The following is a 13,472-nucleotide window of genomic DNA, read 5'->3' as shown; positions in this document are numbered from 1 at the left end:
GCTCCAAATCACTCAGTTATATAACGGATCCAGAATTTATAACTGAGACACAATTAGAACCCCAGGCCTCTGAGTTCCAGCTCAGTTCATTTTGACATACTCTCTCTCTCTCTCTCTCTCTCTCTCTCTCTCTCTCTTAGAATATCATTTTAACACTGAAATATTTAATTGGCTTCTACATCATTGCAGTATCTGTTCATTTAGAAACTCTTAAATGATCAACTGCTACTGTAAAGTCAATTTTTTAAGTCAGTTGGTAATTAACTAGAATAACAGTATTTACATACATTTTAAAAGCTACAGCATGTTTATTTTCTAGGATATTTAAAACATTTTTTAATTACAGTTGACACTCAATATTATATCAGATCAGGTGTAATTGTTAGACAATTATATAACTTACAAAGTAATCCCCCTGATAAGTCTAGTGCCCACCTGGCACCATAGTTATTACAATATTATTGATTATATTCCCTATGCTGTGCTTTACATCCCTGCGGCTATTCTGCAACTACCAATTTGTACTTCTTAATCCCTTCATCCAGCTCCCCAACCCTCATCCCATCAGGCAACCACCAGTTTGTTCTCTATTTCTATGAGTGTTTCTGTTTTGTCTGTTTGTCTGTTTATTTTGTTCTTTAGATTCCACATACAAATGAGCTCATATGGTATTTGTCTTTCTCTGTCTGACTTATTTCACTTAGCACAATACCCTCTAGGTCCACCCATGTTGTTGCAAGTGGTAAGATTTCATTCTTTCTTATGGCCAAGTAACATTCCAAGATATTATTCAGTCCACGGTAAATTCCTGGTGCCTTGAAGGTGGGAACCACTGAGCTATGGACAATGCTCTAGTTTACTGCTGCAGAGAAAGTACTCAATCAGAAGAATCGAAAGACTGATAGCAACCTGTCAAGGAACAACCTAAGAGTCAACAGTCCTATGCCACCTCTCAATAGGAACCTTAATCCTACAGGTAGATAGAAAGCTGCTAGCCATTTAATAAAGGGTGCTAAATCTTACAGGCAAAACTAGTTCCACGTATGGCACAACAATTTACTCTATCAAAAGATTCATTTCTAATAGATAAGCAAGTCTTTTCCTTTCACTTCAGAAGTGGAGGAGTATGGGTCCAAACCTGGAAGAGGCATGTCATGGCTCCTTGGGCTTTGAATAAAGGGAAGAGTTGATAGTAGCTGCCATATGGGAGGCTGGGAGAAGGATGAAAGGCACTGGCCAGGAATTCGGGGACAGAGTAGAAGGATGGTAAGGGGAAAAAGAAAGGATGGGGATTCCAGGGGAAGAGATGGTGCTAGTGCATGATGTAAATTTCTCGAGGATTTCTGATTCCACAGTCTTCCCAGAGCTAAATGCCTTTTTGAAGCTGCTGATGTTGGGGGTTCTGTTCCTATTCTGCATCTGTCATGTTTCAACCCAGTGACTTTAATCCATGTCACTTAATTTCTGTATCTGTTTGCTCATCTGTAAAATAGACACCTGCCACTGCCACTTCACAGGTTATTGGGGAGACCTCAGTAGACCTATAATATTACACAAATAGAAGGGACTGCTGTGATTCAAGGTATCTGCTCAGCCTGCATTATGTAGAAATAGAAAATAGAGCCACACTTATTCTCACCCTAATGCTTGAATGGACAAGAAAAATAAAAATCCTTCTTGGCCCTACTTTTTGGCATGTAGAAATGTGGGGATACCAACACGATGGAAGCTACAGAGAATTCACCCAAGAACCTGCCCTGACCTTTCAGCACCCCAATTTATGATTGCTTCTGAGGTTCAGAAGCAGGTAGAATACAACCAGAAAAAAAAGTTGCCTGGGGAATTTTAGAGAGAAAGGAGGATGCTATTCCCTGGGATCATAAACATAAGCAAATTCACCTTTCACCTTTGTCAAACGGAAATGAGAAGTCTTCTGCTCAACCAGCACCTCTGCACTTCTGTACCCCAAGCTATTTCCACAATTTATAATCCCAATTCCACGTCCTTTCTTTGGCCTTTACTTTTACGTAGAGGACCCTCTTGTCATAATACCATCCCAGCACAGATAATCTGGACCAATGAGATACTGGGAAATTTTCTGACAAAGATTTTGAAAAAGTTGCAACGAAAGGATAGCATTGCATGTGTGAGAATTCCTGGCCCAAAATTCTGGATTATATTTGAGAAAAGGGTATGGGCTTGGCTCTTGAACGAAACAGGCACAGACCATCTCCTTCTGGTAATGTCGACGGGCACTTGCTATCCCAACAGCCTTTTCATTTCCAGTGCTCAAAAGTGTGATTAGCTTCTCGGGAGAATGAGACCCTCAACAGTGCCCAGAAACAACGTTCTGCAACAAGACAGCCAGCACTGCCTTTTAAAACAGACAGCAGAGGTCAGCAAAACCTAGTTCACTCATCTACCGGTAGACTCTGACATTCGCATTGCAAATTTCAGGTCCATTAGCAACCAAACCTCTCTTTTGAGGATCCACAAGGCAATTGAGAGAAGGTTTCTCCTAGATATAGAGAGCGAACACTAATCAGTTCAGTATTGGTTTAATAAGGGCGAACAAAGCCATAGCTCTCGTGATTATGCAGTAAACACAAACAACATAGCAGGCTTCAGGAGACATTATTTTCCAAAGAATAGGCTCCTCTCAGAATTGGTCAGGAGCAGGTGATATAATATAGGAATAGACACATAGCATATATATGGTATGTCTCACACTTGAATAAGAAGACTGCAATTAAGGAACACCATTTAAAACTATAATTGATAAATTTTAAGTAAATATACCCTTGAAACTGAATACAGATGGCAAACCCACTATACAGCTGACCCCTGGGCATGAAGAAGAAATAAACAGGAGGTGCATTACATGCTATTAATTATTTTCACTGCTACAGTTGTTTGCTATATAATACAGGTCAAGGGGTTAGCCTGAAGCTTCTCCTAATATATTAGTAAATAAATTTGAACAGATTTTAATTTGCTAATGGAAAGGTCTGGGCCAGTTGCAAATAAGTGTGAGGCTACTTTGTCTCCCTCATTAGCATGCAACCAGCATTACCCTTCCCATTCATACAAAATGTTACATTTCCATAAAGTGTAGTGTAATTTGTCAGAAAAAAAACCTCTGTAAACTATATTAGAATAAAGATAAATTTTTATCATGTGGTCATCCACCTCATAGAGTCTTTATGATAATTGCATGTCTAACACCTGCCTTCAAATAATACCGTCTGTCAAATAATATGGCTCTGAATCTTCATAGCATGTAAAAATGACAGGGAATAAAATAGCTATTCTTCTCATCTATTTCTAAGTGTCTATACGCATAGCTATAGCCTTTATTGTGGCCCACTTGTGTGTCCCAGGTTTTGTTTTGTTTTGTTTTTCTGTACAGAAAATGCTCCCTGTTTGGCAATTTTAGATACTTAATGTGCATTATGGATTTAGGATGTTTTCAGAAAGCGGACGTTAAAATAACACAACAAATAGCTGCATGCTATGGGACGAACGCCCTAGCTTCATGTTAGATATGGTCGACAATTTAATCTAGTTGTAGTTTATATTTTTCAGTGCCTCCTGTCCCCACCCCCAATCATTGATTTGACCCACTGAAAATAATCACTACAATTTGTAAGATTTACATCCTGAGTAAGAAAGAGCCAAAATCTAAAGTTTAGAAGTGTGGAAGTGAATTTTCATTCTCCATTTTCATTTTTCCTCCCCACCTGGACCCCAGGGGGACTGTACTTTCCCTCCAACTCCCGGTTCCCTGCTCCCCAGCCGGTCACAGCCCCAGCCCCTGAGAGCCTTCAGGGAGGCTGGAATGTCTGTCATTGTTATCCAATTATGACTGGGAGTTCCCTAGATTTCCACCCCCTGTTTGAAACAAGTCTTTTCCTGGTGCCTCACAGTGATGGGCAAATCCTTTCAGATTTCAGGGCAGAGAAGGCCAGTTGGAATGGCTGGTTCCTCACCCTATGATGGGAAGCTCAGGAAGAGATGCCCCACACGGTAAAAGGACGCTGTGACAGTGCTGTACAGCAAAAGGCTCTTTTTTAACAGATCAATGTAGAGTCTACCTGCCAGGCTTGTGGCTTTGCATAGGAAGGGTCCAAATTCACCATCAAGAGGGAAGACTGTTAAGGGAGGTCGACAACAAGAGAAGCAAAACTAATATGAGAAAACTTGGGTTTACAAAATATTATAATTTCAGGAGTTCAATTGGCCAAAAAATCTCATAAGACTTGTCTCAGACTTTCATTGTCACATTTATATTGATGGTTCAATCAACATTTCCAGTGTTGAGCTCTCCCACAAATAACTAATAGTTGATTTAGTGTTTTGTGGTTTTACATAATGCATTGAAGTTTACTGTTGGATTCGATATTCACCATAGCCCTGTGAAGTTGGCAGGGCTCAGAGAGGTGCAGTGACTTGCTTTGAGTCACAAAGCAAGGACTCAGGTACTGACCCAAAGACTCCAAATCCCAAGCTCTTTTCAAGACCCCATGCTACTTTCCCCCAGCCTTAAGTATCTAAGAGCTGTACCAACTCCACACCACTGCCATGGGAACAGCCTAGGTGAGTGCAGGGTGACATTTTGAAATCCCTCACCCCATTTCCCCCCTTACTTTCTCCCCCTTAGGATCCTGGGCTGAGTCCAGAAACAACAGAGAATGCTTAACTGAAGAATTACCTCCCACCCTCTCACCCCTACCTCCATCCCCACCCCCGCCCCCTCCAACTCCAGCGGAAGAAACGCTATTATTCACTGGATTCAGTTTGCAAAGGGGGTTGTGGGTGGGCAGGTAACCCTCCAACTAACTCTCAGGCTAGAGCTGTCCAGAGCTGCTTGATACGAAGCTGAAGTGAATTAAACTGATTTCCCAACGTGGATGGCCAGAAGATCCCCCATTAGTCTCCCCCTCAAATTGAAGAGAAAGGAAAATGTGACTTAGCTTCTTTCTAGAATCTCCTAAAGGGATGTGGAACTTCTGGACAAGCCATCTCATCCACATTACTAAACAGTTTTGGTGTCCAAATATTTTGGACAAAACTTGGTAGGAAAAAAGAAAGAAAAATTTAAGACAAAGATTGCACCATTTAATAATTGTAACAGATACAGAAAAATAAATCCAGGTAACAAAACAGTATTCTACTCGACAACCATGGGGCCCATTTATCACTAAGTATTCATCTTTTCACCTGTTATATCATACACAGAGGACCTCATTTTTAGTACCCTCAATCAATTATCTTTCTGGAACATCATCATTTTGAAAAACTGCAATCCCCTTTAAAATGAAATAATTGCAAGCAGCAATAGCTGAGGGCACCTCTGTTTATAGTACTGGAATCTCAGGAGTAGTCCCTTTTTTATCCTAGATTGTCACATACCATTTCATATTAAAATAATGTAGGGGAAAACTGTAATAAAAAAAAAGAAAAGATGTCCCCCCCCCCAAAAAAAAGATTAATTCCACCCGTTTCTTTTACAATTTTAATGTGGTTATAAATAAATTTAAAATTACCAAAAAAAACCTTTTAAAAATAAAATCATGTGAGGAAGTACCTCCCCAGTCAGTGTGGGCTGACAGCTCTGTTCCAAAAGCTACTGCCAGACTGCATGTAATAGAGACTCTATATCATATTAATTTCAACATTTTGTATCTTTTGAGCAACACTCTCTTGTTTTATTCAGTGCAGTACTTTGGCAACCAGGCATAAGAAATGGCAGGAAGAAGCATATATGTTAATCTTTACTAATTTCCAACACTTTCACTTTCTTTGTGATGTAAAAAGAGAAAAAGAAAACCCCTATTTGGAAACAGGGAGGAGTGGAGCAGCATCAAAGTCAGTCCCCCTAATTATAATAGTGCCTCAAGGATTATTCAAACGTAGGTCAAAGTCAGGTACTTTCAATTCCAAATATCTTCCCTCTTTTTTACGGTGGAGAATAGAATCCACACAAACAGAAACACTAGCAACTTTCACTTTAGGGCATCGTATAGGTTGCTTTAAAATGTCTGCTAACTGTGCGTTGTTTTCTGGGGATGAAGGCAGTTATTATGAGCTTTGCTGGTATTCCCATTACAAAGGTGAAATGCTGAAATATAGCTAGAAAAAGACACTACATTCAGAGAGCACAGCTGAATACTTTACTTTATAGCTCAGAAGAAGTAAACTTGGCCATGATGGAAGGAAACCCAGATCATGACATTCAAGGAGAGAAGCAGGCAAACATTTAAACAAAATAATTGAAGTAAATATAGACAGTTGTTCCTCGACTCTCCACCTCACTTTACATAGAAAGATAACAATTATGTGATCATTTTAGTAACCAGCAGATGAAGTTCTAAGTCTCCATTTCATTTTTTATTACTTTATAAAATATGGATTAATTTTCTGCCTTCAATTATCTCCCTTGCAAGAGCTATTGAAAGTTTGGAAATCCAAGAAAACTTCCAACCTGGAAAGAAAAAGTAAAGCATCACATGGTAAATTTGACATCTTGGTGGGTATTTCACATTATTCAAAGCCTGAAAAAATGGTTATCAAGTCCTATAAAATTAAAGATAGTTACAATGTGCTTTCTGCTGTAGGCCTCAGTGGCTGCTGTGTAAATGGGCAAGTTTATGAAACCCAGGAAGGCGGTGCTGGTCCTGGCCAGACTCTACTCTCAATGCAAAGCGGTCATCATGAAGAACATTGATAATGACCCCTCAGTCCACCCCTACAGCCATGCTCCGGTGGCTGGAATTGACCACTATCCCCAAAAAGTGACAGCTGCCATGGGCAAGAATAAAATTGCCAAGAAGTCAAAGATCATCTTTTGTACAACCACCTCATGCCCACAAGGTATTTTGTAGATATCCCCTTGGATAAAACTGTCATCAACAAGGATGTCTGCAGAGACCCTGCTCTGAAGCGCAAGGCCCAAGGCCTGATGGGAGGACAAGATCAGGTTCGAAGAGAGGTACAAGCCCAGCAAGAACAAATGGTTGTTCCAGAATCTGTGGTTTTAGATCCTTTTTGTTTCAGCCATTAAAAGTAAAAAAAAAAAAAAAAAAAAAAAAGGATAGTTAAAATTTTTGCCTAAAACAATTCAGCAGTATACAAAAACAGAGTAAGTTGTAATTTAAAATACTGTATATAACCAGACTACTTACAGCTGCTTTTATTAGAAGGAAAGAAAAAACGCTTAGAAAAATCTATTGTTAGCATGTCCACAGGAATCTCATAGCCATACTTGTATTTCCAATTAGCTGCCTGCTAGCATGCCCCCCTGTACCTGGGATGTGCTGCCAGCTGTCATTCCTGTTGAAAATCCTAAATTCATGATTCTTACAGAAGCAGAGATAGATGCTCACCTTGTTGCTCTAGCGGAGAGAGAATAAACATTGTGGTTAGTTTACCAAATCCATGACACCACTGCCTGCGTGTTTGATAACAACAGACCCACATGATGGAGGCCCCTGGATTGAATAAGAAACCTCTCTCACTCCTGCCACTGAAGTGGTTATGACTCTCTATAAATAAAAACAGTGCTTTTTTTTGGGAAAAAAATCTATTGTTAGAAAAAGTGGTAGGATAAGTCCTCCTAAAGTCACTTTATGAAAACATCCTTGTGCCCACTTTCAATTTAAATGTTAATCTGCTATTTAAATCAGAAGGGGCATGTTTGCCAACTGTCTTTTCTAATCTAACTATCTGCCAAAAAAGAAAACTTACTGACATTAGTGACAAGGACAGAATCACCCAGGGAAACCTAATGCTTCTTCTCTTTTCCTGTAGAATGTCAGAAGTTGTGGATTTTGCACAATTCCCAGCACAGTAGCTGTTACCCCACTCTTTACATCCCCCTGATGCTTAGCATTCTAAAAATGACAATCCCTGACTTATTCTACAAATACCTCCATGCCTCCTATAGATATTTTAAACATTTAACCAATTTAACGGAATGCTTACTTTTTAAGGGGAGACTGAACTGCTGTCCCTCTCTCTCTCCCTCCCCCGCTCTCTCCATAGGCTGTTTTAAATTGGGAAAAATACGGGCATATTGTTTTATTGTGAAAATACAAATATTAAGTATAAGCTTCTTTGTTAACTAAACTCTTAAAAATTATGGGCATCGTTTCCACTATTTTTTTGAAAAATCCCTACACCTATTCTTAAAATCAAAACCAAAGCCTGAATAGGCCAGTGTCCAGTGTGGCATGGGTTAAAACAGCACAGCCATGTAACCTCGCAGCTTGAATAAAGGTACAGAAAAACTCAGTCCCAGCCCTGGCCATGAGGGACAGGACTCCCTCCTTAGGGAAGATGGTGTCATTGAAATAAAATCACTTCAAATAATAACAGCAATTACATCAACACTAGCTATCATTTATCGAGACCAGCTAACATTTACTGGGTGCTTACCAAGTGCCAGGTATGGTACTAAGCAATGTACACATATTATCTCATTTTCACCTTTCGCTAACACATAAGGTAGATGTTGTCATTATCCCTACTTTACAGATGAAGAAACTGATAATTAAATAATCTGCTAAATTGTCAAAATGGGGTTCAAATCTGCATCATAATCTGTCTCCAGGGTCCATCCCCTTACCTGCTGGGCTCCACAGCCTCTCGGATAACAAACATGCATATAGTGTTTTCTCACTTGTAAAGTATTTTATACATTTATCAAGAATTTCACACCACCCTGTCAATGCTCACAGCACCTCTGTCTGCCAGCCAAGAGGTAACCTAGTCAGTGTGAGAACTTCTGGGGATGCAGAATCAACAATGGTGGACTGCAGAGCCCCTGGGAGCTGGCGTCTGACACACCTTGCCTTGCATCCCTCCCCTCAGGATTTACTGGCTGTGTGATCTTGGGCAAATGACTTAACCTGTCTGAGCTTCCGTTTCTTCACCTGCACGATCATTTTCATAGTTCAGCCTTGCTTTCCCCACAGTGTGATGACTCCTAAGATAATGCATGTGAAGGTGCTTTGTTAACTGCACAGTGGTGAAATGAGATTCTTAACAGAGCATCCACAAACGGGCTGTGGAAGGTTTGTCAGCCCCTTGATATTGTCTGCATATGTATATAAGCAGTGTGTATATGCATTTTTTTCTCAGATGACTGACCTTAGTTTTCATCAGATGGCCCCAAATCAGGTTAAAAACTGCTACTGTATATAAGTCCTCATTTTGTCTTGAGGTGACTAGAGAAGGTAAGAGTTCCATTTACTGGAGACCACTCTGTCTCCCTATAGTTTCTTTCTGTATCTATTGGGCTTCATTTTACGCAGCCAAGCATAGCAAATACGTGACCACTTCCACATGCCAGCCTTCCCAAGACTTTAATGGTAGTTCGCTCCCATCTCCACCTGCATGCCTTAGCCTCTCATTCATTCATTGACTCATTCAATATGTTTTAAATGCCAAATTTAAGTACAAGGACTGTGCTGGGTGCTACGGATAGAGTAGGAAACAGCACTCCCTACCTCATTAAACATAAGAGTCTAGTGGAGAAGATAGATGAACTTTGGTCTTGAAAATGACAAGAGGCTAACCATTGTCACCCCAATAAATTTTAATTAAAAAAAAGGAAAAGAAAATGACAAGAGAGTGCTAGGAATAGCTGTGCTACCTACAGATGGCTCCCGGATCTTTTTCATCTAGAGATTGGTGGAGGCCTCCTCTAGCCTCATCACTTTTTCCCCAATGCGCTTAATTTGTCTAGATGTTCCTTTTCAAACGAAGCAGAGAAAACACACAGGTGTATTATGATCAGCACATCAAGCAACAATGCCATCACGACAGACCCTAGACTTCAATTAATACAGCCTAACATCAAATCACTAGAGTTCCTCAACTTTTTATTTTTACATTTTAATATATCTGAAAGCGAGAAGTAACTGCATACATTTAATGTGAAGCATTTTTTCAGCGGAGATCATTTTGGACCAGTGATGCAAGTTGTAAGCAATGAATGGTGTCTTTAAATGGTGCAAATATGGCAAATTCTTGGGCAATCACATCTTGCACTCTTGACTGTTAAGGATCTGGCCTCTGCCCCTGGCCCCAGTCTCAATTCTCACCACATGCTGTCTTGAACCTTATGCACCAGGCCTCCCAGATTGCTTTCAGGTGCAAAATGGGCGGGTAGTTTCACAAATGTAACAGCTATCTATTAGCATATCTTTCCCAACTAAACTGAGTGTCTCCAGGACACAATTAAAGCTGATTTGCTTCCTGGCACCTTTCTGCTAGTACAGGTGTGGTCAAGTTTTAAAGAATACCTTAATTCATGGATTTACAATGGACTCACACCTCCAGCCACTTTCACATGAGTTGCTAAGCCCTCTTTTCCACCTTGTTCAAAATCGACCTCAGATACCATCCTGTCTACAAAGGCTTCCCTAATTATCTGCACCAGAAAAGACTTCTCTGATCTCTGAATTCACTCTTGACACTTTCCACGAGGTGTCAACAATAGTTCCTCAGCAGGCAGAAGCAGGTTTCACTAGAATGGTGTTTCTCAGCTGCTCTGTGAATAGGTCACACTGACAAATACTATATTTTAGACAGCACACTTAAAGTGATTAAAAGATTCAAAATAGCTCAAAGCCTGTGAATCACAATGGCCTCGCAATCACCATTTCTCTGTGTTTAGGAACGCACCCACAATTATTGCATACCTATGTGGCTCTTTGAGTGGAACTGTTTACTGCCCTGGTAGCTTACACTCTCTCAAATACTCTAAGCCAAATTATTACATTTCCCAGGCATCACACTATGAGGTCTCTCCTTGGTGCTGGCATGAAATTATGTCCTGCCTCTTACTTGTGTACTCAATCCATGGTGCTCCCAATTCCTCAGTTATGCAGTTCATGCCTCACCTGCCAGATCTTTCCCAACAGTGCTGAGCCTCAGTCGTGGCTCAGAAAAAAAAAAGAAATCACATGTTGCTCAAAAGATGGTCAGGTGGCTGTAAAGGACTTAGGGTTCTCCAGGAGAGTACTCCAAGGTAATCTGGTTGAGACTCAGTGTGACAGAGAGTACACTTAACTCACCAAATTTACAGCCTGTTTGAAGAGAAAGAATGCCACTGACTTCAACAGGCTTAGAACACGTGCCCTGCTCACATCCTTGGGTATGCACCTTCCAGCTTCCCAAGGCATATGGAAATAACCTAGGGTGTCCCATGATGGGGGATCTTAAACCTTGGATGTACACCCAGGCACAGGCTGGTCATATGAGAACGAGCATTACAGTACAAGCTAGGCAAGCTGGTCTGAACTCTGTGGCCTGAGCACATAATTAGCAGTCCCCTCATCTGTTAAATGACATAATCTCGAAGGACCTTCCTAGTTTGGACATGAGTCTATGGCAGAGACTCACACTGTTCGTCTTTTAGATCACCATAGCCTAGCTGAGGGTTGGGGCCCAACATATGTATGATGAATAGATAAATGAGATGATTTGTTTAGTATTTGACCTTGTTTTGCTTTATGAGATGTGTGTCTTTGGCATTAATAACTGATTGACATAATCTTTCTTTATGAAAGTGTCAGGGATAATGGAGTCATTCAAGGCCAGTTTAGGCTAGTCAGCTTTGGGCGATATGGAGGACTCACACAGACTCAACTAATTTGTGAGGGATTCATCTCATCACTGACCAAGGAACCCTTTTCTTCTTCAAGGTCACAGCAGAATAGAAAGTGCTCCATAAGAGCCCTGAGTAGGTCAATCCCATTTCAAACTGACAAATTCAGAAATCCATGGGTTTGGGCAGGCTGTGCAGTAGGAAGTTATCTAAAAATCACAAAAAGTTATCTGTGACTTCAGTAACCCGAAGTGGGCATGTATATAGCAGCTAGGAGACGCTAGAATATTGAAGAAAAAAGTAAGCCCTCTTCTTTCTCTATCTTCAGCCAAATATCAGCTTAAAGTTATCAGGGCAGAGTTTTAATTTAAGTATTATAACAGACACAAGTTAAATTCAAAAGCTCTTTAAAAACTGGTCAATAAATAATTTGCAAAATAAGCTGTTATGTCAATTTCAGTTATAAGATATTAAAAAAAACATAAACAACCTGGATGGAGATGAGTCAGATGTTAAAATAATCATTTATCCAAAATTTGAAATATACCAATTTGGGGTATACACTGCACGAAATGTGTGTATGTGGACATGCACACATGCATATATCAGGTCATCGGGAAAGTCATGATACATTTTTGCATTGAAAAACATAGAAAATATGTCATGACTTTCCCGACAACCCAATAATACATATATAAAATATGCACCAAGTTTGGGGAAACATTGTTCACAGGTGATAGGATGCATGAACAGGAGAACTTGACTTTAGAAAAGGTTTCTTAGCATTAACATGATTTTTATCCTCCTGAGCATTTGATCGTGAAGATAGTTCATTTGAGATGTGGCTTTTATCTTTCTCGTGTCCCTGGTAACTATAACTGTTTTTTTAAAAATAATATATATATATGTATATATATATATATATAATTGGACAATCACTAATGTAACTAAATTAAAAATATTATGCCCCATTTACCACTTCATCATGGAGAAAATTTATAAGTCCTTGGAAATGTAGTAGATTTTTAAAAAATATATTTTCCAAATAAATACTTTCTGTGCTCTGGCTTCAGAATAAACTCTAATATGATTTATGAAATGTTCTTATTTCTGCAAGGTATTGTGATTTCTGAAATAATGAAGTGTAGTACTTGAAATCACATTTAATTTACTCTGAGGGGAAGCAAGCTAATGCCATGCGAGGTTGCTGGGGAAACAGAAAAGCTTCTTTAGGTCAGTGTTGCAGCAGAGAAGTAAGCTGATATTTCACAATTTATTCATCGTCATACCTCTAAACTCTTTCCTGATTTTTAGCAACATATTCCTAATTTTACATTAAATATTTATATACCCTCTTAATCTGGTCTTATTTTTGGTAGCTGATGAAGATTTGTAAAGCCAAAAAAAAATGAGAATTTAAGCTGCATTTTATCACAATCCCTGTACATTTTAAATTATTTTCCAAAAGCCCAATTCAATAAAAAAAATTACATCTGGTTTCAGCACCGGAGAAGCTCATTTTGGGCAATGGAAGCCCATTTATCATTAAACTTTTAGATGAAATATAATAAGGGCCCTGGGCTTACAAAGACTCTAATTATTCAGATAGTTCACAAAAGCCCTGATTTATGCTAAATACTTAGATTTAATTAGCCAGCGGCTACATGAAAGGTGGGGGGAAGTCTTAAGATGAGTGTTGGGAAAAGGACACATGAGTCAGGCACTATTAGTTGCTTTCCCAACACCCATTTCCCTCCCACTGTCTCCTATTCAGGCACAACTTCCTCTCACTGCAAAGCCTAGATTTGGCAGATATCCACATCCTAACATCCTCTTGCACTTAAGAAATGAGGATGTG

The 13,472-nt window shown here is 39.6% G+C and overlaps 1 pseudogene; it reads left to right on the top strand.

The window, feature by feature from the left end:
- Nucleotides 1-6,638: 6,638 nt before the first annotated feature.
- On the top strand, nt 6,639-7,040 carry LOC109375169 (60S ribosomal protein L27 pseudogene; annotated as a pseudogene).
- Nucleotides 7,041-13,472: the final 6,432 nt, after the last annotated feature.

Source organism: Hipposideros armiger, unplaced genomic scaffold (assembly GCF_001890085.2).
Source record: "Hipposideros armiger isolate ML-2016 unplaced genomic scaffold, ASM189008v1 scaffold_908, whole genome shotgun sequence".
Taxonomy (NCBI): Eukaryota; Metazoa; Chordata; class Mammalia; order Chiroptera; family Hipposideridae; genus Hipposideros; species Hipposideros armiger.
The sequence above is the reverse complement of the archived record's forward strand: the minus strand, read 5'-3'. Positions and strand labels throughout refer to the sequence as shown.